Source organism: Theropithecus gelada, chromosome 13 (assembly GCF_003255815.1).
Source record: "Theropithecus gelada isolate Dixy chromosome 13, Tgel_1.0, whole genome shotgun sequence".
Classification (NCBI taxonomy): Eukaryota; Metazoa; Chordata; class Mammalia; order Primates; family Cercopithecidae; genus Theropithecus; species Theropithecus gelada.
Window position 1 is genome coordinate 12,310,597 of NC_037681.1, and position 26,338 is coordinate 12,336,934.

The following is a 26,338-nucleotide window of genomic DNA, read 5'->3' on the forward strand; positions in this document are numbered from 1 at the left end:
GATAATGGTGGAAGGAACATATAGTTGGATCAGGCTGAATTTATTGATTTGGGCCCACCAAGTAGGGACTCTGCATTTAATGTTGCAGCTTGGGGAGTTAAAAAAAAAAAAGGTTCTAATAGTTTATTTGCTTGGTTAGCTGAAATATGTATTAAATTGTGGCCCACTGTGAGGGAGCTGGAAATGCCTTATCTCCCTTCGTTTAATGTAGAGGAAGGGATCCAAAGGCTTAGGGAGATTGGGATGGTGGAGTGGATTAGTCACTTTAGAGCTACTCATCCCAATGCCTTGCAAAATAGATTTGCGAGGGCAGAACATGCATCTTTGAAGAGCCCTGTAATCGCTCTTCTCTGTATGTTAGATCTAACAGTGGGAACCACAGTCACTCAACTGTATAATTTAAATACAATGGGAATAATTGGATCTTGAAGTGGCAGGGGCCAAGTGGCAGCACTTAGTCATCAAAGGCAAGGTGGGCGTAGCTACCATAATGGACAGCAGAAGCAAAGTGGCAATCAGAATAATCAGAATAGTCTGACTCATGTATAACTCTGGCACTGGCTAATTAATCATGGTGTTCTTAGAACTGAAATCAATAAGAAGTCTACTGCAATCCTACTTAATTTATGCAAGCAGAAAACTTCTAGGTTGAATGGACAAAAGACTAATTCAAATTATAATGACAGAGAATCACAGACCCTCAATCAATTTCCAGACTTGAGCTAGAACCCTTTGAATGAAGGGGAGGCCAGGTCTCCTTGAGGAAGGACCCCACTACATTGCCCACAATTTATGCATTTAATCTTTCTCCCATCCTTCCCCAAGGAGACCTTTGGCCTTTTACCAGGGCATCTGTGCTTTGGGGAAAGGAAAATTATCAGATATTTTGGGGACTACTGGACACTGACTCTGAGCAGTCATTGATTCTGGGGAACCCAAAACATCATTGGGGTCCCGAGTTAAAGTAGGGGCTTATGGGGTTGAGTTAATTAATGGAATTTTAGCTCAGGTCTGACTTACAGTGGGTCCAGTGTGTCCCTGGATTCATCCTGTGGTCATTTCCCCACTGCCAGAATGCATAATTGGCATAGACATACTTAGCAGCTGGCAGAACCACCACATTGGCTCCCTGACTGGTAGGGTGAGGTCTATTATGGTGAGAAAGGCCAAAAGGAAGCCATTAGAGCTGCCTCTACCTAGAAAAATAGTAAATCAAAAACAATATTGCATCCCTGGAGGGATTATGGAGATTAGTGCCACCATCAAGGACTTGAAAGATACAAGGGTGGTGATTCCCACCACATCCCCATTCAACTGTCCCATTTGGCCTGTGTAGAAGATAGATGGATCTTGAAGAATGACCGTGGATTATTGTAAGGTTAACCAAGCTGTGACTCCAATTGCAGCTGCTGTACGAGAAGTGGTTTCATTGCTTGAGCAAATTAACACATCTGGGACCTGGTGTGCAGCCATTGACTTGGCAAATGCCTTTTTCTGCATTTCTGTCCACAAGGCCCACCAGAAGCAATTTGCCTTCAGCTGGCAAGGCCAGCAATATGCCTTGACTGCCCTACCTCAGGGGTATATTAACTCTCTGGCTTTGTGTCATAATCTTTTTCGGAGAGGACTTGATTGCTTTTCGCTTCCACAAAATATCACACGGGTCCATTACGTTGATGACATTATGCTGATTGGATCCAGTGAGCAAGAAGTAGCAAACACACCGGACTTATTGGTGAGACATTTGTGTGTCGGAGGATGGGAAATAAATCCAACTAAAATTCAGGGGCCTTCTACCTCAGTAAAATTTCTAGGCATCCAGTGGTGTGGGGCCTGTTGAGATATTCCTTCTAAAGTGAAGGATAAGTTGCTGCATTTGGCCCCTCTTACAACCAAGAAAGAGGCATAATGCCTGGTGGCCCTATTTGGATTTTGGAGGCAGCACATTCCTCATCTGGGTGTGTTGCTCCAGCCCATTTATCAAGTGACCTGAAATGTTGCCAGTTTTGAGTGGGGTCCAGAGCAGGAGAAGGCTCTGCAACAGGTCCAGGCTGCTGCGCAAGCTGCTCTGCCACTTGGACCATATGACCCAGCAGATCCAATGGTACTTGAAGTGTCAGTGGCAGATAGGATGTTGTTTGGAGCCTTTGGCAGGCTCCCATAGGTGAATCACAGCGTAGGCCTCTAGGATTTTGCAGCAAGGCCCTGCCGTCTTCTGCAGATAACTGCTCTCCTTTTGAGAGACAGCTCTTGGCCTGTTACTGGGCTTTAGTGGAAACTGAGCGTTTGACTATGGGTCATCAAGTCACCATGCAACCTGAACTGCCTATCATGAACTGGGTGCTTTCTGACCCATCTAGCCATAAAGTGGGTCATGCACAGCAGCATTCCATCATCAGATGGAGGTGGTATATATGTGATCAGGCTCCAGCAAGTCCCAAAGGCACAAGTAAGCTTCATGAGGAAATAGCTCAGATGCCCATGGTCTCCACTCCTGCCACCCTGCCTTCTCTCCCCCAGCCTGCTCCGATGGCCTCAATGGTAGTTCTGTATGATCAGTTGACAGAGGAAGAGAAGGCTAGGGCCTGGTTCCCAGATGGTTCTGCACGATAGGCAGGTACCACCTGAAACTGGACAGCTGCAACACTACAGCCCCTTTCTAGGATGTCCCTGAAGGGCAGTGGGGAAGGGAAATCTTTCCAGAGGGCAGAATTACACGCAGTGCACCTGGTTGTGCACTTTGCATGAAAGGAGAAATGGCCAGATGAGCGGTTATATATTGATTCATGGGCTGTAGCCAATGGTTTGGCTGGGTGGTCAGGGACTTGGAAGATGCATGATTGGAAAATTGGTGACAAAGAAATCTGGGGAAGAGGTATGTGGATGGACCTCTCTGAGAGGTCAAAAATTCTGAAGATATTTGTATCCCATGTGAGTGCTCACAAGTGGGTGACCTCAGCAGGGGAGGATTTTAATAATCAAGTGGATAGGATGAACCATTCTGTGGACACAACTCAACCTCTTTCCCCAGCCACCCCTGTCATCCCCCAGTGGGCCCATGAACAAAATGGCCATGGTAGCAGGGATGGACATTACACATGGGCTCAGCAAAATGGACATCCACTCACCAAAGCTGACCTGGTTATGGCCACTGCTGAGTGTTCAGTTTGCCTGCAGCAGAGACCAACACTGAGCCCTTGGTATGGCACCATTCCTCAGGGTGATCAGCCAGCTACCTTGTGGCAGGTTGATTATATTGGACCTCCTCCATCATGGAAAGGGCAGATACTTGTCCTCACTGGAATAGATACTTACTCTGGATATGGGTTTGCATATCCTGCATGCAATGCTTCTGCCAAGACTACCGTCTGTGGACTCACGGAATGCCTTATCCATGGTGATGGTATTCCACACAGCATTGCCTCTGACCAAGGCACTGACTTTATAGCTAAAGAAGTGCAGCAGTGGGCTCATGCTCATGGAATTCACTGGTCTTACCATGTTCCCCATCATCCTGAAGCAGCTGGATTGATAGAACAGTGGAATAGCCTTTTGAAGTCACAATTACAATGCCAACCAGGTAATGATACTTTTCAGGGCTGAGACAAAGTTCTCCAGAAGGCCACGTATGCTCTGAATCAGTGTCCAATATATGGTACTGTTTCTCCCATAGCCAGGATTCAGAGGTCCAGAAATCAAGGGGTAGAAGTGGAAGTGGCACCACTCACCATCACCCCTAGTGATCCACTAGCAAATTTTTGCTTCCTGTTTCCACAACATTACATTCTGCTGGCCTAGACGTCTTAGTTCCAGAAGGATGAACATTGCTACCAGGAGACACAAAACGATTCCATTAAACTGGAAGATAAGATTACCACCTGGATGCTTTGGGTTCCTCCTACCTTTAAGTCAACAGGCTAAGTAGGGAGTTACGGTATTGGTTGGGGTGATCAACCCGACTATCAAGATGAAATCAGTCTACTACTCCACAACAGAGATAAGGAAGGGTATGCATTGAATACAGGAGATCCATTAGGGCATCTCTTAGTATTACCATGCCCTGTGATTAAGGTCAATGGGGAACTACAATATCCCAATCCAGCAGGACTATAAATGACCCAGACCCCTCAGGAATGAATATTTGGGTCACTCCACCAGGAAAAAAACCATGACATGCTGAGATGCTTGCTGAAGGCAAAGGGAATACAGAATGGGTAGAAGAAGGTAGTCATCAATATCAGCTACGACTGCGTGACCCAGTGCAGAAGTGAGGACTGTAATTGTCAGTATTTCTTCCTTCTTTTGTTAAAAATATGTTTGTGCATATATACACTTGGACTAGGAAAATATTTTATTTCCTTTCTTCTCTATTATGTGATACAAAATTTATTGAGTTCACATCATCATTTAAGTATTGTTAACTTTATGTAATAATATTTGGGTTGGGGATTGGTATGTTTCCGGTTGTACAAAGCATAGCTGTATTATGTTAGGTGTAATTATGACCTTATTATTGTCTTTATTTGAAGATTATGTATGATCTCAGGAAATGTATATGGTTCAAGTTGACAAGGGGTGGACTTGTGATGGTTGATACTGAGTGTCAACTTGATTGGATTGAAGGATACAAAGTATTGATCCTGGATGTGTCTGTGAGAGTGTTGCCAAAGGAGATTAATATTTGAGTCAGTGGGCTGGGAAAGGCAGACCCACCTGTAATCTAGGTGGGCACCACCCAATCAACTGCCAGTGCAGCTAGAATAAAAGCAGGCAGAAAAATGTGAAAATAGAGAGACTAGCCTAGCCTCCCAGCCTACATCTTTCTCCTGTGCTGGATGCTTCCTCCCCTTGAACATCAGACTCCAAGTTCTTCAGTTTTGAAACTCAGACTGGCTCTCCTTGCTCCTCAGCCTGCAGACAAACTATTGTGGGACCTTATAATTGTGTGAGTCAATACTTAGTAAACTCCTCTTTATATATATACACACACACATATTATTTATTTATTTATTTATTTATTTATTTATTTTTGAGATGGAGTCTCGGTCTGTCGCCCAGGCTGGAGTGCAGTGGCACGATCTCAGCTCACTGCAGGCTCCGCCTCCTGGGTTCACGCTATTCTCCTGCTTCAGCCTCCTGAGTAGCTGGGACTACAGGTGCCCGCCACCACTCCTGGCTAATTTTTTTGTATTTTAGTAGAGATGGGGTTTCACTGTGTTAGCCAGGATGGTCTCTATCTCCTGACCTTGTGATCCACCTGCCTCAGCCTCCCAAAGTGCTGTGATTATATATGTATTCCATTAGTTCTGTCCCTCTGGAGAACCCTGACTAATACAAGGTGAATACATAATATTGAAGTGGATGGGAGAACCTACACTAAATTACACTAGAGACGGAAAGTGTAAAGGAAAGTCTAATACATTCTACCATATTATAATTCACAAAAATTAAGCAACTCCCGCCCCTAGTTTCTATATTACAATAACAACTAACAAAGCAAAATTAATTTAAAAATAGAAGGCAAATAACAAACTTGGAGAACATTCTTGTAATTAAATGACAAAAGTTAACATTCGTTCTTAAATATAAAACAGCTTTTCTACATCAATAAGAAGAAAAGGAATATCCCAACAGACAAATAAGGTCATGAAGAAGGTCACTAGAGAAAAATACATGCAAAAAACTTCAAACATCAGAAATCAGTTAATTACAACATAAAGCGTGATACAAATTATTACAAATTTAAAAGAATGAGAATAATCAGCATTTTTCATATTTGTGAAAGTGGGTGTTCTCTCCTAAATGGATATGAAGGGTATTATTTGGTACAACAGTTTAGAGGGGCCAGTAGATGTGTGTGTATACACATATAGTAAATACTGTAAAAATACTTTTTCCTTTTCATCCACTAATTTTATCTATAAGGTTTTTTTCCCCCTAAGGACAACATTGAATAATGTAGTTTCTTTATAAATTTTAAGGATCTTTATTTCTATGTCTGTTCTTTTCTTTAGCTTTCCATATATATATATTTTAATCATAGCATTGTTACAATTCTGAATGATATTTTTTCCTTCATCATTGCTTCAGGACTGCAAATTCTCGTCCATACAGCTCAAAAGTCATGATTTATAATTTCTAAATATATTCAGTGACATTGATTGAATGACAAAACAAATCTAAAGACAATATTAAAAATGTACCAGGAAGACTCTAAAGTTCTGTTCTAAAAAATAAAACCTACTAAAAAGTACACCAGCAAGTGACCTGGGTTTTAAGTTGAATTAAAAACAAAGCAAAACTGTAAACAATAAACGATTAGTTGCAACTTCATTTGACAGTAGGACCGGAGTAGGTTTTTGGATTAGAAACGTTAAGTGCTGAGATCATGTCTTATCGGTCACGGGTTGATGCGAAGAGGGCACATTCCAGGGAAGGGCCTTAGCAGAGGAGAGGTAGGCAAAAATCAAAACTGGTGCCTCTGACCTGAAGCACCAGGAGTTGCAAGATTTTGTGTGACACCTGTATTCGGGTTTCTCAGGATAGAACTTCAGAAATGGATGTTGTGGCCTGTTGAAAGCAACAATGCTGTGATATGCAAGAGTGTTACGTCCCTGTCAGTGTAATATTAATTTATTGGAAGTAAACAGCCATTATCAAGACTCATAAAAGGAATAATTAATGGTATTGTTAGCTTTTTAAAAAAATTAGAAAATAAATGGCCACTTTGGTTTTGAAATGCTAATTGAGTACCATGGGATCATTTCCAGTTAGTCAAGTTTATTCCTCCCAAAGCTAGTTTTGCAAATACAGGGCAGAACCTCAGTCAGTATTGCTCACATGTAGATCTATTCAACCTATATGAAAAGAAAAAGGAAGACCCTTAATTGAAGAGACTCCCTGCAGGACCTACTCAGGCCGGGCTCTTGCTGGTCATCACAGCACAAGGTGCATGTAAATCCCCTGGGAGCCTGATTTCCCAGAAGATTTTTGAGGAACACATTCCACACTGAGAAACAGTTGACAAGATGATTTATTAATATAAGCTGGGGACAGGAGGGAAACAAAAAATAAAAATAAACTAGCAGCTTGAAAAGGAGAAATTAGCCTTTGGAGTCTGTTTTGATATTTAGAAATCAGGACATCATTTTCCTTTCATCGGTGGTCCCATTGCAATTTTCCTTCCCTGTCTGGTCAATTTGAAAAAGACTGACATGAGGAGGCTTTCTGTCATGGGATTTGAAGCTGCATGCCTTTAAAAGCTTCCCAGCCCTGCACAACCTCTAGATCCTTGCCAGTTGGCTTGAATTCTTCTATGTTTGCAATTTGCACGTATATATTTTAAAAGGAAAATAATCCCTGGCATAAGGAGGTGGTCTCTGTTTTCCTCTCTTCCCAGTGGTTTCTCTTAAACCCCACCCTGAGCCAGCCGTGTTCACCTCTCCCCACAGAGGCAAACAAAGGAGTCATTACTGCTCCTCCTGGAACCAGAGATCACCAGCAAGTGGGAGGGCCGGTGCTGCCATGGCAGTAGGCACATCTGTCACTCAAGAAATGTCACCCTGCCTTGACCAATCCATTGTACAGTTGGAATGGGGAAAGCGCTTATTTGGAAAGGTGCAGAGATGAACAGCTGTTGACATCTGGGCCAGTCTGGGAAGGGGGTGCAGGCTTGTACAGCACATCTGCTTTCAAGAGAATGTTCACTTATGGTAGGAAAGCTTCTGTTATAAATAGGTTCTTACACACAAACACAAATACACACCTCCCTCTCCACCCCCCAACCAAACCACCCTACTCAATCCCCTCTCTTACCTGTTTTTGGACGATTTCCCTCCAAACTCATGTATTTTAAGAAGCATAGCTTTTGTGTGAACCTATCCGCTAGTGCCAATGCCTCACTATTCACCACTGAAGGAAGTTGAAATAAACAGCCTTGTCCCCAGCCCCCTCTGGCTCAGTAAAACCAATTACCAACTGAGCACAAAAGTGCCCAGTGAAAAACAAATAAACAAACACAAAACCTCAAACCGTGGTGCAGTCACATTTTAGGGGAGGCGACAGAAGCTTTTATTTGCAAAGGCCCAGAGCTGAAGAGATTTTTGAAATTAGCAAAGGCTCACCGCTGCCTGGGAACATAGAGGATACCGAGAGCCCCTGGGACACCCGGCCACTTCCCTCACTTCATGGTGAAAGGAAAAAGCCGCTTTAATTGCCGAAGTTTATTTTTTCACAGCAGTCTTTAGAGGAAGACCCTTGGCAATCCGCACTTTGAAGATTTATACATGGCACTTACCAACTCTACTTTTATATATTTGAAATAAAAATAGCTCAGCAGTAATTTGCTTCTTTTTTTTTTTTTACCCTTATTTTAAAACTCATTCCTCTCCTACCTTTGAAGTGTAGAGGACTCTCAGTCACCAGCCTTTTTGGATGGCAGAATGTTAATGATAAGAATTTATTTTCTGTGCTAACAAATGTTTTCCTTGGAGATTTTTTTTTTTATCATTTTAGATGGAACTTTTAAAAAAGACATAAATTAAATCAGATTGTTGAGAAATTTCACTGGGGAACAACGCCTTCCTTTATAAGATTCTCTGGATCTCTGAAATGCTCAAAGAGGTTACAGTTTCTCCAGAGAGAAGAAAATACTCACCACTAAGACATTAAGTCAAAGAGCATTTTCTTCTAAGGAGATTTTATTCCAATGATATGAAAGACCAATAAGGATACTAGTAATAAAGTAAAAATTTGAAAAACCAAAATATCTTATAGACCTTCAGGAAGGTCTTCTTTCTGCTCAAAGTTCCTGCAAGTGCTTGCTAAGGATTGTGAAGCATTTCTCTAGAGCTCTGATCAGCAGATTTGATATATGGATTTAGATCAATTTTTTCTTACGGCAAATGTATGTGTTATTCTCCGTCTTCATTTGGTGCTATTTGCTGAGTGGCTGTTACCTGGGGGGCAAAGGTCACCTCGCTCTCTGGCGGTTGAGGCAGCCGAATAATCTTTTACTCCTCATAAGAGGAGTGTGAGATATTAAATCACACTTGACGTACCTGAGGCACAGCAACTTCATCCATATTTTATCTGCTGTAAATTTAATACCACAGCACTTTTTAGGGTGATGTATTTATTAACTGGCTGGGGATGAGCAGTACAGAAATTCAGTTTGTTCAGGAAAATAAAATGAAGACAGTCTGACAAGTTTATGAAGTAAGCACAATAGCTATTTATTACTTTTTAAACACACAGTTTGCTGAAATGTCTTTAGCAGTGTTTGTTCAATAAATGCATAATGCTTTCTAAATCATCTCAGCTTATTTTTTTCTTTGAATTTTAATAAAGCCTTTTTCTCTTAAAGCAATCTGCTTTCCTCCCACTGACGGTGGCTGTTTCCGACGGCTTACCTGGCACTCTTAGGTAAAGAAGCGGAGCTTTGTTCTGTGTGAACCACCCTGTGGCATTGTGGGAAATGGAATCACATTTAGGCTTGCTGCAAGTCAGCCTCCTGCCCCCGAATCAGCTGATAAACTGTTTCAGAGAGACAGGGCTGTCTTCGCCAGAGGACTGCTTCTTTCAATGACCCTGCTCCACTTTCCTTTCTTTCTCTCGCTTTTTCTCTCCTTATCTCTCTTTCTCTTTCTATTTTAACATCTCCTGTGTTTCACAGCACTTGTACTCTGACATCTTTATTTTTAGCTGCAGATAAATTACACTTTGCTTGTATGATCCATGTGCTACCTCTCTTGCTCTTTGGTGACACGAGGATATGTCAGCTATTTATTGAAAAGGGAGAATGAGGTCCGCACCATGTACTTGTATGGTCATTAAGTCTCATGCAACTTTCTTTTCCCTTCCTTTCTTGAAAGATACAACCTTGAGAACCTCACAGCATTTTTGTGATTATAATAGTTGCCTTTTGTACTTATTTGCCGGTCATTTTCATCTGTGATCTTTGGCCTTCAGTCAATTGGATCCCCAGCTTGTAGCTGGTGTCTCTAAAGAAATCAGGGAGGCGCTACACCTTAATTTGATATTAAGTGTCCTAACTCCACAGAATGGGACCAGAGCAGTGATTCTCCAAGTGTGTTCCAGAGCACAGCAGGCAGCACCTGGTAACTGTTGAATATGCAAAGTCTCTGGTCCCACCCCAGACCCACTGAATCAGAAGCCTGGGGATGGGCTCAACAGTCCAGGGTTTCACAAGCCCTCTAGGTGTTTCTGATGCCGGTTCAAGTTTGAGAATCAATGGACTAAAGTCTTGATAAACCACAAACAGGTGATCTATTTGCAGCATTAGCATCTCTTGTCGGCCCCTCCCTGACTTACCCCAGGCTTCCAGGAGGATCCTCAGGGAGTGGAGTGCACAAATTTGCCAGCTTTAGGAGCACTGTTCTGATGAAGTGGACTCAGTGCTGCGTACAAATAACGTGTTGGATGACCCAGTGCCGGTAGAAGCCTCTCTCGGCATGTCTCATCCAAAGACAACTGTAACTTGCTTTAGGAAGAAAAAAGGGCAAGGGAACTAACGTTTTCTTTTTGAGGGAAAGGAAACTGCTATCAATAGGACTCTTTAAAAAGGAGTTCTCACAACTTTTAAATTCTGTGGTGATATGCTTACTTGTATGCCTCTGGTCTTCTTAAAACATTTACTACTCTAAATAAGATCTGAATATTTTCAGGAAACAACATTTCAGTTCAACTGGGTGTGCACTGGTTCTTTTTCTTTGGCATATTTAAAAATAATATATAAATAGGGAAGACTTCAAACCTATCTCTTTATCGTCCCTTTTAATATATTAGCTCTTCCTACGCTATTACTGTTCTATACCTGCCTGTTAATATATCCCCTTCCTGAGCACACCATTCCAAGACACATCTTAATTTGTTCCTTTATTTATTCTTTTCTCCACAGCATTGGAAGATCAAATCTTCCATGTTGCCCTATTGCTTCTGACAATGTATCAAACCACATCACTTTTTCAGCTTTGGATCTTACCCTCTGCAGAAGTTCATTACGTAACCGATTTCATGTTAAGTAAACAGGGTTTTCTGCAGTTCTGAACATTCACAGAAACTCAGATTCACCACCAGAATCTTAGGAGGCATTTTGGTGTCTGATGCAATTTAGTACTTAAATGGAGACACAATCTGATGTCTGACCTGAATTGTTTAACTATAAAATATGTTCCTATTAGGAAAGTCACATCCCACAAAAGGAAACATACTGTGAGAGAGGACTGAGGAAAAATTAAATGACTTTCCAAAGCCTAAACCTCTGAAATATGTTAGTCCCTTTTACTTCAGGGTAACAACAAAGCATTTTTTTTTTTTAACATTCTGAAAGCTTTAAAATGTACACCTATAATAACATCTTTATACTCCTGAACTTCAGCAACTGAGGGAAAAAGAAAAATCTACTTATTAGGTGTATATATGCACGTGTATGTTGTTGAGAAAAATGTAATATGTATATAAATATATAATATAGATGCTATATATGAGATACAATTGATGCTGTATATACATAATAGTGTTGTTTTTCAAACAGCTGACTGTGACTGGATTGTCGCTCTTGGAATCTACTTGGTTGGTCATGATCTGCATTAAAAAAAGACATTGAATAGTCAAACTAAATAGACTAAAATAGGATACAAGAGAAAATAGCAGAAGACATTACTGTATATAGTGAGGCTAAATATTATTTTTGGGAAACTTGTTTTAGTATAAGTAAGTATGTATACTGGGTCATGATATAAATACACTGACATAAAGAGTTGAATATTTATAGTTAGTGACTTTATTATTAGTGTGATTTGCCTGGTATTCTCTTACCTTTAACAATAGTAATCAAACAATAACATCCCCTCCTAAATACATAAAAAAATCTATATCCAAATATCATAAATAAAATAAAAGATATGGCTATGCAGCATTGAAGCATAGAACTTAGAGCAGTCTTTAAATACCTTGATCCATTCACTCATTTATACATTAATGAAACTTGAATAAATTAATAAACCTCCCTGTGCCTTGATTTATTTTTTATTTTTTATTGGTTTTTTTTTTTTTTTTGAGACAGAGTCTTGCTCTGTCACCCAGGCTGGAGTGCGGTGGCGTGATCTCGGCTCACTGCAAGCTCTGCCTCCCGGGTTCATGCCATTCTCCTGCCTCAGCCTCCCCAGTAGGTGGGACTACAGGCACCTGCCACCATGCCTGGCTAATTTTTTTTTTATGTATTTTTAGTAGAAACAGGGTTTCACTGTATTAGCCAGGATGGTCTCCATCTCCTGACCTCGTGATCTGCCCACGTTGGCCTCCCAAAGTGCTGGGATTACAGGCGTGAACCACTAAGCCTGGCCTCCTTGATTTTTCTATCTGCAAAATGCCACTGATACTAGAACCTACCTATTAAATTCTAGAGCGGATTAAATGACTTAATATATGTAAAGTACTTAGTACAAGTACTAAATACAATTTTTTTGTTAGTATCTGTACTTAATGCATGCCTACTATGTGTAAGACCAGTGCTGGGTTCATGAGGAATCCAACATGGGTTACGCATTTTGTTTGGTTTCTGCCTCAAAGGAGACTTTAGCTCAAACTCCTATGTATCATCTTTAGGCATACGTCAAAATGAAGGGGTTGCCATCAATGTTTGCTTATTTAAGAGAGATTTACTTATTTTTCTGTGTTTTGAGAAGACTAAAGCAAAAAGGAAAGTCAAAAGACTCAACTCGAGGCTCTAGCAGAATGGAGCAGCATCAGGAACATGAGGCCCTTTCCAACTGGGGAGACCTTTATCAAATTTCTGGACCTGGCAGAACGGTCCTCGTCTGTGCAATGACTTCCAGGTTCTGTCTGCTGTGACAGAACTGCATCGTCCCCAAACTCATATGTTGAAGTCCTAACCCCCATTGTGACTGTATTTGGAGACAGGGCCTTTAGGAGGTAATTCAGGTTAAATGGGATCAGAAAGGCAGGGCCCTAATCCTACAGGACTAATGTTCCTAAAAGAAGAGAGATACCAGGGATGGGCACTCACAGAGCAAAGGCCATGTGCGGACACAGCAAGAAGGGCGCCGTCTACGGCAAAGGAGAGGAGCCTCACCAGAAATAACCATTCCGGCACCCTGATCTGTCCTTCCAGCCCTCAGAAATATTGAGAAAATAAGTTTTCATTATTTAAGCCATGTGGCCTATGGTAGTTTGTTACGGCAACCTTCCAACTCTGAAATTTTAAAGGTGGTCACCAGGGTGTAGAGACCTAACCCTTTCTATCTTGTCCCTTTCCCTGACTGTCTTGGCTCCATGACTTGAGGGTCTTCTCTCTGTGATGAGACCCTCCTCCCAGTGCAGATGGACACACTCTTGAATGGTCATCTCATTCATCTCCTACCCTAACACCTTCCTCCAATTAACTGTTAAGGTCAAGGCAATAAAACTGCTTTTCCCCATAAAAGGACTGGCTGAGGAAAATTTCAGTGTACTACATATTCACAGTTCTCAGGTCAAGAAGATGTCTGTAGTGGGTTTAATAGTGTTACAGTGTCCCTCAAACTTCATGTTCACTGGGAATCTGTGAATATGACCTTATTGGGAAATAGGGTCTTGCAGATGTAATCAAGCTAAGAAGAGATGTATTTGGAGACAAGGGTTTTAGGAGGTAATTCAGGTTAAATGGGATCATAAGCGCAGGGCCCTACTTCCTGTAGGGCCCAAGGTGTGCCCTATTCCAATACGACTGGAGTTCTAAGAAGAAGGAAATTTGGACACAGACACACAGGAGAGGAGGCCACATGAAGACTGGAGATGTCGATTGAAGTGTTGCATCTACAAGCCAGCCACTAGGGATTGCTGGCAACTACCAGAAGCTAGAAGCATCCAAGAAGTACCCTTTCCTAGAGACCTCAGAGACAGCATGGTCCCCCTGCATTTTAATTTCAGACTTCCAGCTTCCAGAACCATGCAGAATACCTTTCTGTTGTTTTAGACCACCCAGCTTGTGGTAATTCATGATGCCAGCCCCGGGAAACAAATAGAATGTTCAAGAGTTAAATAAACCACAAACGCAAGTTATTTATATTTGGAATCAATATATAAAATTTTGCATAAATTAATTGCCCGCCATATTGCAAAAGTTCCCAAACAACACCATGTAACCAATGACTGTGGCTTGGAAGGATACTAATAAAATGACAAATATGCATGGTTATTCATTTTATAAATACCTATTGGGTACCCATGGTGTGCTAAGCAATATCCTGGGCAGTGAAATTATGTATAACAGGGACATAGGCCAGGCATGGTGGCTCACGCCTGTAATCCCAGCACTTTGGGAGGCCGAGGCGGGCAGATCACCTGAGGTCATGAGTTCAAGACCAGCCTGGCCAATACGGTGAAACCCTGTCTCTACTAAAAATACAAAAATTAGCCAGGTGTGGTGGCAGGTGTCTGTAATCCCAGCTACTTGGGAGGCTGAGCAGGAAAACCACTTGAACCTGAGAGGCAGAGGTTGCAGTGAGCCGAGATTGTGCCATTGCACTCCAGCCTGGGCGACAGAGTAAGACTCCGTCTCAAAAACAAAAACAAAAACAACAAACAAACAACAAAAAAAACCAAACACACACACAAAAAACAGGGACACATTAGGCCTAGAAGTTGTTTCTACCTTTCATTTTCCAAGTCATTGAAGAGCTTGATTCTTTTCAGTCTGTTCTGTAACTCTGGGAGGAGTCAAACATGCATTTGTAATTAAGCATTGCAACGACTGAAGTGGGAGGAGATGTGGCTAAAACCATGAAAGAAGAGTTGTGTTGTTTTTGCTTTATGTGTCAGGTGCCCTCATCCAAACGTTAGGTATTTCTCCAGTCCTTTTTTCATTTCTCACTTCTGATCCTAAGGAGTCAGAAGTTCAGGTCCTGTTTACACATCACTGAGGGTCTAATGCCCATCATGCTGTGGGTCAGGAGCTGGGGGTTGAGGGCTCCCGTGGATGTGTTTCCTGTCCAGAGAGTACAGAGAGAGTATACTAGGCCCAGGGGATGAGATGGATATGTACATTGAGAAAAAAAAAAAAAAGAAAAGCAAAAGACTAGAGAATGTGTGAAAACCACAGTGGAACTCAAAGTTATATAAAATTGTGGGGAAAAGAGCTAGAGATGATATCTACACAAGATATTTGAGCTGGGCATTGAGCACAAAGGGAAATGCATCTGGGAAGGAGACAGGTGGTGGGGGGTGGGGAATGGAGCTTAGCCAGATGAATTGAGGTCATTTCCTGGACTTTATTCCTTAACGGATGAAGAAGATCGGAACTAAAGGCCAAATGCAAATGTATTATTGTCTTTAACAAAGATGACTCTTTCCCACACGGAAGAGTTGACAGAGAAAAGTGATGTTGGAGGTAGGAAGGCCTTAAAGGAAACCATTTCCCTCATTTAAAGTTCCCGAGTTTCAGGTCTGGCACTGCATGGAAGAACATCATAGACGTTAAGGCAAAAGTTTTTCTTAAGAGTTTATTTTCTCTTGAAATCACACTCATCAGAAGCAATTGCTTGATTTTTGAGAATGTGTGTGGAACAGCTGAGATGATAATAAAGCGGCTGCCTGTTCAGGCCAGGCCTTATGTGGGTGCTTTATATGATGCTCTCATCTAGTCGGTATCCTGGCCCCGTGAGGTGGGTGTGACAGGAATCCTCACTGGACCAAAGCAGACATTAAGAGCTGAGAGCCAGTGGTTGAGCTTTTGGTACTAAGGTTGCAAACAGGAACCCGAGGGCTCTGGGACCACATCAGCCTTCTTTGATGTTTCTTCCTCAGGCTACTTGCATTATAATCCCTTTGTGTTCTTTAAACCTTTGGGCATCACCTTATACTCACTGAGTCAAATTCTGTCCGTGAAGCCTGGAGGTCTGCATTTCTACAAGCTATCCAAGGTGACTTTTTTCAAGCTTGCGGAAGTTTGAGAACCACCAAGCTATACTTTATACAGGGAGTGGCCTGGAGGGGACCTCAGGACAAAGCCACATTTTTGAGTTTCCTGAAGGGTGGATCCTTGTCCTACATCATGAAATACCAAGTGTCTGACATGAGGCAGTCATTTTCATTTTTATCCAGGCGGATTTGAGTAGGGGAATGGGAAGGTGAGAGGGAAATGGGACCAAAAGAAGTCCGCAAAGGGGAAAAATCTATAAGATGAGAAAGGCAAATGAAGCAAAGAAATGACATGAATGAGCCATTGAAGCGGCAGGAGAGGAAATGTTACAGGGCCTCTATCAAAGACCTGGGGAAACGATCAAATACTTCAACTTCGTTGGCTTTCCTTTGTTCCTATATGAGTGCCCACCATTCTTCCACTTTCTGGCTCCTTTACTTAATCGAAGATTGTGAGGGTGCAGGGAATTCATATGACAAAATAAAAGTGAAAGGAGCAACCATCATTCATGAACAATTTGTGCTTTTTCCCTTTGCAGAAAATGACAATGATAAAAATAACCTCCTTCCGCCACCCACCCAAATAGTGAATGCAAAATACAGCATCTGCTGGCAACATTTTAATGCCTTTAAAATCCAACTCGAATTAGTGAATCAGAATCTCTTGCTCAGGTTGAAAAACCTCCTCAGGTGATTTTGATGTCTGTTCCGACTTAATAATCCCTGGGCTAGGTCATCCCAAGGGCCTTTTTTAACTCTGTCAATCGATTTTTACCAAGTATTCGTAGGATAAATGTCACAGGTGTGTGGGGAGGGATTTCATCCTGCTTAGATCTCAAATTGAAGGCTCCGAGTGTTTCTTAATATATAGGCCACTGTTTTCCTCCCACGCTGTCTGTGACGCTGTTTGTTTTCAGCGTGGCCTAATTTCATGTGAGGAGCGGGTCTGTGGCACACGGTAATTCTCACGAGGAACGTTGTGCATTTAAAATAGGACAGGGTGGACACATCGATCTCAGCTCTGGGAATGAGGAGACTGATGCTGAATTGCCCAGAGAGCTTGGTCTCTGGTGAAATGGAGAATTACTGAATCCGTTAAAAAAGGAAAAAAAGTCAAAAAAGAAAATGCCCAGCCAGGGGTGAGTCATTTAGCTTTTGATAAGTGGGATAAACTGAGATGCTTTAGGCCAGGGACCTGTCTGTCAGCCCTGCATGGGCTGAAAGGACCACACAGCAAGCGAGTGGAAGAAAAGCTGAGAGGGAAAGTGGGTGGTGGGAAGGGAGGGCTCCTACCAGGCGTGGCTGGAGCTGCTCAGAGTGGACTCCTAGGGGCTTTGCCGTCCCAGTGCCCTGAGGGTATGTGCTGGGGCCAGCAGGAGCTAAGAAGTGCAAGGATGGCAGTGAGGAGGTTGCTTTTGTCGGGGATCACAGCAACAGCTCCTTCCCAACTATTCCCCCGGAGATCCTGCAGCAGACATTTTTACACTGGCTGATGTGTAGAAAAAGGAAGGAGTTTTGGCAAGGATGACTTCTGCCAAAATGATCTCTTGAGGTTTTTATTTTTTTGCCAGCACAAGCTTGGGAAGTACACACGTGTGTGTGTGTGTGTGTGTGCACACACATGTACATGCTGTGTTTTTACATGTATCAGACCAGGTGCCCACTGTGTGTCTGTTCCTCATGCAGACTGACCCTTCAGTCCAACTCACCACAACCCTGAGAGACCCCATCTCAAAGATGAGCCCATTGAGGCCACGAGGCTTGCAGAGTAGGGGTGGAATTGGAGTACGGCTTGGTCTTTAAAGCCCATGCACTTTCTACTTATCCATTCCAGTGCTCCAGGGTGAGGCTAATCTTGTCACTTAGGATGCACCTGTTTTATGCTGAGGGTGTTGAGGTCCATCAGAAACAGCACAAAGCTTGGCCTTCAGCCCCTGAAGTAAGTTTTATCTCACTCCCTTTTCTTGTCTTAGTGTACCAGATGTTTTATTTTTATTTATTTATTTATTTATTTATTTATTTATTTATTTATTTATTTTGAGACAGAGTCTCGCTCTGTCGCCCAGGCTGGAGTGCAGTGGCGGGATCTCGGCTCACTGCAAGCTCCGCCTCCCGGGTTCATGCCATTCTCCTGCCTCAGCCTCCCGAGTAGCTGGGACTACAGGTGCCCGCCACCTCGCCCGGCTAGTTTTTTGTTTTTTTGTTTTTTTTTAAATTTTTTTAGTAGAGACGGGGTTTCACCGCGTTAGCTAGGATGGTCTCGATCTCCTGACCTCGTGATCCGCCCGTCTTGGCCTCCCAAAGTGCTGGGATTACAGGCTTGAGCCACCGCGCCTGGCCCAGGTGTTTTATTTTTTAACCCACCCACTAGCTAACTGCCTTGTCAGTTGGGTGCTGTTTCCTGATCCTTATAGGGAAAGGGTAACAGGCATGTGACCCTGCAGTTGAGCCCTGACGCTCTGTCACAGCTGCCCTCCAGCAACACAGGTAATTCTCATTGTTCTCCAACTTTGCTGCATGTTATGGTCTCCTGGGGATCTCCAAGGAAAGCTCCCTAGGGGACAGCAATGTGCAGCCAACATTGAGAACCTGTATACAACATCACAAACCTGTGCTTTCAAAATAACATTTGTTGAGAATCTACTCTGGGCTACGCACTTGGGAGGTAAAGATGAGTAACTTTACTACTGTCTACAGCAAGAAAGGGGAAAGGCTACAAAATGCAGATTGCAATGTTTCTCACCTACTTGCTTCACAGGGACGCTTTGAATGAAAGCATTAAAATCTTATTAAATGTGCATCCAGGTCTTGTTCATCCATGATGACGAGGAATAGGGGTGCCATAAATGAGTGATCCCCAGATAATTTAGGCATCTTATTGCATCATTACTTTTGACCTCCTCCCTTATCATAGCTTCAATAAAAGCTGGTGACATGCAGCAAAATGGACTCATTTGAGCCTCATCTTTATTTTTCTTGCTCATCCTTTTGTGGAGATGCCAAGGAGGAAGGACTAGATTGTCCAAAATGTGGGCAGTTGCTGTGGGCTCACAGAGATTGACAGAGCTGCCATCTGCCCCAACGCCATCAAGATATCCTCTAAGTTCTATTTACTTCCAAGGAAATAATCACAATGATAAACAAAGGGCTGCTGGTGTGAGGGTTTACATTATATTATCACATAGCTCAATGAGACTACATTTTACTATTGATAAAGTTGAGCCACTGAGGTCAAAGAAGAACATTCAAGAGTGATGGGAACTGACCATACTGTCAAGCTTAGGCTATCTGTAGAACCCCTGTATATGATGAGATCGTGGACGGACACTCTGCTTCTGGTTTTAGTAATACTCTGATGGGGCTTCTCCATGCACTGGGCTTCCCACCTCTACCAATCTGTCTCCTTGCTTCTGCATTTGTACGACTTGTTCTGACTCACACTGGCTCTGTGACCTTTATTTCCTCCTTTCAAAATTGAGTAAGTTTCCCTAATTCTCAGGATGATGAGTAGATTAAATGAGATGAAGCAATTAAAGTTGTTCAACACAGCACCCAGCCCCATGTCTGACATCTGAGCTCACAGCCAGCATGAGCTCCCGTCTCTTCCTTGTGAGTGTTCTCCCTCTTGACTTTAGGAACTGAGGAAACTCAAGCTTCTGATTGTTTCAAATGGCAACAGATACATAACTTGTTCCACTTCTTTCCATTCTTTAAGACATTTATAGAAAAAAACAAAAGCTGATCGACAACTAATTAGTTTTTTGAGCATGATGACATTTAAGGAATTCAACTAATTTAAAGGCATCAATTCTTTTGTTCAACACTTCAGCTGAGAGACTTAAGTCGTTCTTTATTCAATGTTCAGCATGCTTCTGGGACAGAATTACAAAATGGCACCTCAACAAAAACATCAACGTTTTGAATCATGAATTTTACAAACAGAAGCAACATTTCAACAGGATTTCCAGCCGGAAGGCAAATACCCAGAGACCAGGCTTCCGGAGAAGGAAAGTGGGGGATGAGCTGAGAAAATTTCAGCAGAACCTTTATTCATGAGCTTCGAGGCTGGCAGGAAACCGAGCACTAGGAATGAGGAGACCCGCCATGGGTCTCCCATTTAACAGGTGAGCCAGTTGAGGCTCCACCCTGTGGTGCATGGCTGCGAGCACCCAGGGAAGAACAGGCGGGTGGTCCAGGAGGCCCTCGGTCCAGAAGAGAATGTGAGAGGAGCCTGGGTTTCTCCTTGGGCCATCTTCTGGGGGTGCCTGAGGCGTCAGCAGGACATGTGAGAGGGGATCTGTCTATTAATCTTTTGATCATGAGTCCACTCTACAGAGAAGAACCTCTTCCACTTCTCAGGTCTACCTCAGTGGCTGCACATGTAAACAGAAGGGCTATTTTTGTTAAACAGAGCTTCACTATTTCTGAAACAGCCATTTATTTGTGAAGACTATTTTATGTTAATTTAATTATAAGAAAATTGAAAAGTGTAATACATAGCTAAGCCCTTAAGGCCGGTTAATCTATTTGGATTGTAACAAATATAATTTTTATTAGCTCAGCCTATTTGGATGGTAACGAGTATAACCTTTTCATAGACATTACAGACTCTGAGTTATGGTCTATTTTTATGTAAAACCAGCCTTGAGTAGAATAAAAAGAGAGTTCTTTTATCTGTCATTGTGTTATGGAATCATTATATTAATGAGTAGAATCTGAGCCATTCCTATTATCTTAGAGTATAGCTCATGTCTTCTCTAGGTGTGATTGGAGAAAAAAAAAAAAAAAAAAACCCAGGTAGTTATTAGAAAAATGATCAGCCTTATGGAGAGGTAGGATATTCTGAATCCTCCCTTGGGTAAAATATGTTGATTTTTTTGAGAGGGAAAGTTAATCCTTTCTTCCAGCCAATCACTCTACCTATCCAGAACCTAACTGACTTAGAACACAGTTGAGTACTTGGAAAGAAACAACAAAAAGAGACCCCGAGGGGTCAAAATGATGTTGCAAAGTCTGAGCTCCATAGAAGCGCTTTTCTCCTGTTGAAGAGTGCTAATTTTACCTGGTTTCCCAGCCCTTGACAGATAAGAAATGTTACAACCAACGGGGTAAGAGTTTCCTTGTTAACATATTCAGCAGAGTCAAAAGCACAGACTTTGGAGTCAGACAGATCGTGTTCCAGTCTTAGCTCTGCTGCTGACATGGATGACCTACGTGCCTCAGTTTCCCTTTCCATAAAATGATGACGATTCAAGTGCCTCCCTTAGAGAGTTGTGTGAGAACTAGGAAGTGTTAATAAGTGTTAAACACTTTGAACAGCTCCTGGCACATAGAAAGCCCAATGTAGGCGTTAGTATTCCATCATTACCACACAAATGAAGATGGTGTTATGGGTGCTTTCCTTTTCCAAAATGACATTTTATTTCACAGGCTCTGGTGCCCAAATGGCATGACAACATGGCATATTCTTTAACTTTTTTGTGATATCGTTTTTTTTGGCACTATGCTAAAAATAATTTCAAAATGTACACATTTTTAAAAAAATTAATGCAAAGTTTAGGAAAACGTTAGTATATTAAGCTGTGGTACTTCATAGCTGTGTGTGAGACCTGAAGCTAAGTACTTTCAGTATTGGATGGGTGTATAGTATTTCATGCAAACCAGGAAAACTTTGACATTGAATGTGGACCTACGGATAATTATTCCACAACTATCCTTAGGCTCAGTAGGATATGGTATGTTGAATTCTTACCACAATTCCAAAAGACAGGCAATGCTATGTCTATTTTGTATGCGAGGAAACAAAAGGCTTAGTGTCAAATGCTATGCTCAATGTCACACTGCTAGAATGCGTCCAAGTCAGAATTCAAATGCAAGTTAGCTCCACTTCATTGTGCTTGCCTTTAACTGCTGGACTTTACTGCCTGTCGTAGTAAACTCAGGCTTCTGAACAGAAGACTACAGGCTGGAGGCTTAAACAACAGAAATTTATTTCTCACAGTTCTGAAGGCTGGGAGGTTCATGATCAAGGTGCTGGCCAATTTAGTTCCTGGTGAGGCCACTCTTGCTGGCTTATAAACAGTTATCCTTGACCAGGTGTGGTGGCTTATACCTGTAATCCCAGCACTTTGGGAGGCTGAGGCAGGTGGATCACCTGAGGTCAGGAGTTCAAGACCAGCCTGGCCAACATGGTGAAACCCCTTGTCTACTTAAAATAAATAAATATATATATTTATATATATATTTATATATATATAAATATAAAAAATATATATATATAAATTAGCCTGGTGTGGTGGTGCACACCTGTAGTCCCAGCTACTCGGGAAGATGAGGCAGGAGAGTTGCTTGAACCTGGCAGGCAGAAGTTGCAGTGAGCTGAGATTGCGCCACTGTACTCCAGCCTGGGTGACAGAGTGAGATTGCATCTCAAAATAAATAAATAAATAAATAAAAACCCAAAAACAAACAAACAAAAAAAACTAACAAAAAAAACCAGTTATCCTCTCGCTGTGTCCTCACCTAGTGGAAGGGACAAAGAAGCTCTCTGGGGTCTCACAAAGGCACTAATCTCATCCATGAGGGCACCACCCTCATGACCTAATCACTCCCCAAAGGACCTTCCCCCTGATACCATCCTCTTAGGGATTAGAGTTTCACATGTGAATTTTGGGGACACATAAACGTGTAGTCCAAAGCACTGCCCTTCACCTTCATGAATCTCTTTTGATTTACTCAGCGCTTTAATTGAGACTAAAATAACTGCTCATTTATTTAGTTCCTTCCCTGATGTGTAATAATTCAGAAAGTCTAAGTTAAAGTAGTTCGGTCACATAAAACATGATCTTTTTTTCTTGGTTCATGAAAATGTTGAGTAAGAATTTTACTAACCATAACTTCAAGAGGATTGTACGAGATTTTAGGAGACACTGTTTATGTCAGTGAAACTTGAGTTATTTGAATTAGACATTCAGGAGTCTTTTATATCGGTCAGTTTGTCGGGTCCTTCTTGTTTTAGAAACAAACAGAAGGGCATATATCTCCTCAGTGTACACTAAGGGCAAATGCTGGGTCATATTTCTGGTATTTCTGGGCTTCTATAGCTTTGCCCACCCACTTGGGAGGTAGGAATCAGGGCCACCTCTTCTGAACTAGATTCATTTACTCATGCATTCACATGCTCATTTATTCAACAAGTTTTTTTGTTTTTTTGTTTGTTTGTTTGTTTTGAGATAGAGTCTAGCTCTATTGCCCAGGCTGGAGTGCAGTGGTGTGATCTCAGCTCACTGCAACCTCTGCCTCCTGGGTTCAAGCAATTCTCCTGTCTCAGCTTCCTGAGTACCTGGGAATACAGGCACACGCCACCATGCCCAGCTAATTTTTGTATTTTTAGTAGAGACAGGATTTCACCATGTTGGTCAGGCTGGCCTTGAACTCCTGACCTCATGATCCACCCACCTCAGCCTCCCAAAGTGCTGGGATTACAGGTGTGAGCCACCAGGCCCGGCCCTCAACAAGTGTTTTATGATCTCTCACTTGGTGCCAAGCTCCATACTGGACTCTGACATCAGAGTGGCGAACAAAATCGGTCAAGGAAGACTTTTCTCATTCCATTAGTTGTTCAGGGACCAAATGTTATCTGAGACTCATAGGCAGAGAGCAGATCAGTCTAGTAATCGGGTGACCAACTATTCCAGTTTGTCCAGGACTGAGTGGGGTCCCCAGGAGAACTTTCACAGCTGAAACTGAGAGAGTCCAGAACAAGGAAGGGCTAGTTATAACTAGTTAATTAGGCTTACTGGGAGTTCTGATTCTCTGAAAGGGAACTAGTAACAAAGATTCTTTGCTTGCCCAAGCGTTAGGCAGACTGTAAATACCCATCTGTGCTCTTCCATGTGAAATCCAGTTTTAGCAAGAACCTTACTAAGTCATTTTAACAAGAATGCCCGACCTTTGACACCTGATTAAAATTTTTCACAGTTTTGCTGTCTGATAACCTTCGACCTTTGACACCTGATTAAAATTTTTCACAGTTTTGCTGTCTGATCACCTTGGCCTGCCTTCAGCAGGAATCCTGTCAGGTCTGTTCAGCCGGTATTCTCCCCAGACTTGGTGCAATTTTCTCTTAGTATTTTTCCATCCTCTGACCCCTGCTCCTTGGTGATAAGTCCCTTCTCCCTGCTGTATTCAGAGTGGAGCCCAGTTCTACAGTGGAATCTCTTTTCTGCTGTTGCGGTGATCCTGGATAACATTCGCCTTCACCACTTTAACTTTGTTCTGGCTTTGGCTTTTGCGGGGAAGGGGAGCTAATGGATAAAAGCTAACAATGAAATTACGCCACACTATGAGGTGGTTGCAAAAGTAATTGCGGTTTTTGCAATCAAAAGTAATGGCAAAAGCCACAATTACTTTTGCACCAACCTCATAGATTGGCTCAATTTCATGGTTAGCCCACATCCATTAGCTCCCCCTCTGAGCACCTGGGCTAACTCAACTTGCTTGAAGAGAACAACTTCCAGGCTGTTGGATTGTCCAGTTCTGGGCCTGACAGGCAGTCATGAGAGGGGACTGGCTTCATACTTGACTCCTGGCAGGTCTGCACAGTCACAGTTGTTCTGGGTTCCATGGCCCACACCCATTGCTGTTGCATGGCAGATGAGCTCTCTGGTGGAGGGATATTTACCAAGCTCAGTCTGACCCTTGTGAGATATAAGTGGTTGCAGAGGCTGTAGTGTTGGCTGGGACAGGCGTAGGATCCAGAGACCGCTCATCTTGTAATTCTGCTCCACTCCTTTGCAGTCTTAATCGTGGGCAAGTTCTATAGCTTTCTTTTTTTTTTTTTTTCTGAGCACAGGGTACTTTATTGATGGTACACGACAAGGTGGGACTCCCTAAGCCCTTTCCCTCTTCAGGGGGTCTACATGGAAACTGTGAGGGGAGATTCAGTGTGGTGGGGGAGAGAGTGTGGCAGGGAATCCCCAGCCGTGAGGGCCTCTCTTCCTCTTGTGCTCTCGCTGGGGCTGGTGGTCCAGGGGTCTTACTCCTTGGAGGCCATGTGGGCCATGAGGTCCACCACCCTGCTGCTGTAGCCAAACTAGTTGTCATACCAGGAAATGAGCTTGATAAAGTGGTCGTTGAGGGCAATACCAGCCCCAGCATCGAAGGTGGAAGAGTGGGTGTTGCTGTTGAAGTCGGAGGAGACCACCTGGTGCTCAGTGTAGCCCAGGATGCCCTTGAGGGGGCCCTCCGACGCCTGCTTCACCACCTTCTTGATGTCATTGTATTTGGCAGGTTTTTCCAGACGGCAGGTCAGGTCCACCACTGACATGTTGGCAGTGGGAACACGGAAGGCCATGCCAGTGAGCTTCCCGTTCAGCTCAGGGATGACCTTGCCCACAGCCTTGGCAGCGCCAGTAGAGGCAGGGATGATGTTCTGGAGAGCCCCGTGGCCATCACGCCACAGTTTCCCGGAGGAAAACTGGCAGTGATGGCGTGGACTGTGGTCATGAGTCCTTCTATGATACCAAAGTCGTCATGGATGACCTTGGCCAGGGGCACTAAGCAGTTGGTGGTGCAGGAGGCATTGCTGACGATCTTGAGGCTGTTGTCATACTTCTCATGATTCACACCCATGATGAACATGGGGGCTTCAGCAGAGGAGGTGGAGATGATGGCCCTTTTGGCTTCCCCCTGCAAATGAACCCCAGCCTTCTCCGTAGTGGTGATGACGCCAGTGGACTCCACGACGTACTCAGTGTCAGCATCACCACACTTGATTTTGGAGGGATCTCGCTCCTGGAAGATGGTGATGGGATTTCCATTGATGTCAAGCTTCCTGTTCTCAGCCTTGACGGTGCCATGGAATTTGCCATGGGTGGAATCATACTGGAACATGTAAACCATGTAGTTGAAGTCAATGAAGGGGTCATTGATGGCAACAATATCTACTTTACCAGAGTTAAAAGCAGCCCTGGTGACCAGGCGCCCAATACGACCAAACCCATTGACTCCGACCTTCACCTTCCCCATGGTGTCTCAGGGATGCGTTGGCGATGCACGAGAAAATGTGGCTGACTGTCGAACAGGAGGAGCAGAGAACCTATAGCTTTCTTAAGTCTGAAAGATGAGAATAGCAACAGCATGGTAGTCACACCTATTGATAGGGTAGAGTGCAGTGTCTGACAGCCAGCAAGGGAATCATGCTAGCATATGAAAACATCCCTGGCATTTGGAAGGTGGTTGTGGTACGGTAGAAAAAAACCAACGATGCTGTAGGTGGAGAAAACACAGAATTCTGTCTTTTATGAGGCATCATCCTGAGCAAAAGCGGAGCCTTGGGTATGGCCAAAAACCCTTTGCCCCTCTTCCCACCAAGAGTCAGAGGCTAAGTTGCCTCCAC

At 43.0% G+C, this 26,338-nt stretch overlaps 1 long non-coding RNA gene and 1 pseudogene across 2 annotated transcripts; both read right to left on the bottom strand.

Moving 5' to 3' along the window:
- Positions 1-6,763: 6,763 nt before the first annotated feature.
- LOC112636919 lies at positions 6,764-8,949 on the bottom strand. The gene is made up of 2 exons (XR_003122352.1): positions 8,778-8,949; positions 6,764-7,046 (listed from the first exon to the last, which is right to left on the bottom strand). It is a non-coding gene; the product is annotated as an uncharacterized LOC112636919 (long non-coding RNA).
- Positions 8,950-24,936: 15,987 nt separating this feature from the next.
- LOC112604754 lies at positions 24,937-26,033 on the bottom strand (annotated as a pseudogene). The gene has a single exon (XR_003115278.1). The product of XR_003115278.1 is annotated as a glyceraldehyde-3-phosphate dehydrogenase pseudogene (transcript).
- Positions 26,034-26,338: the final 305 nt, after the last annotated feature.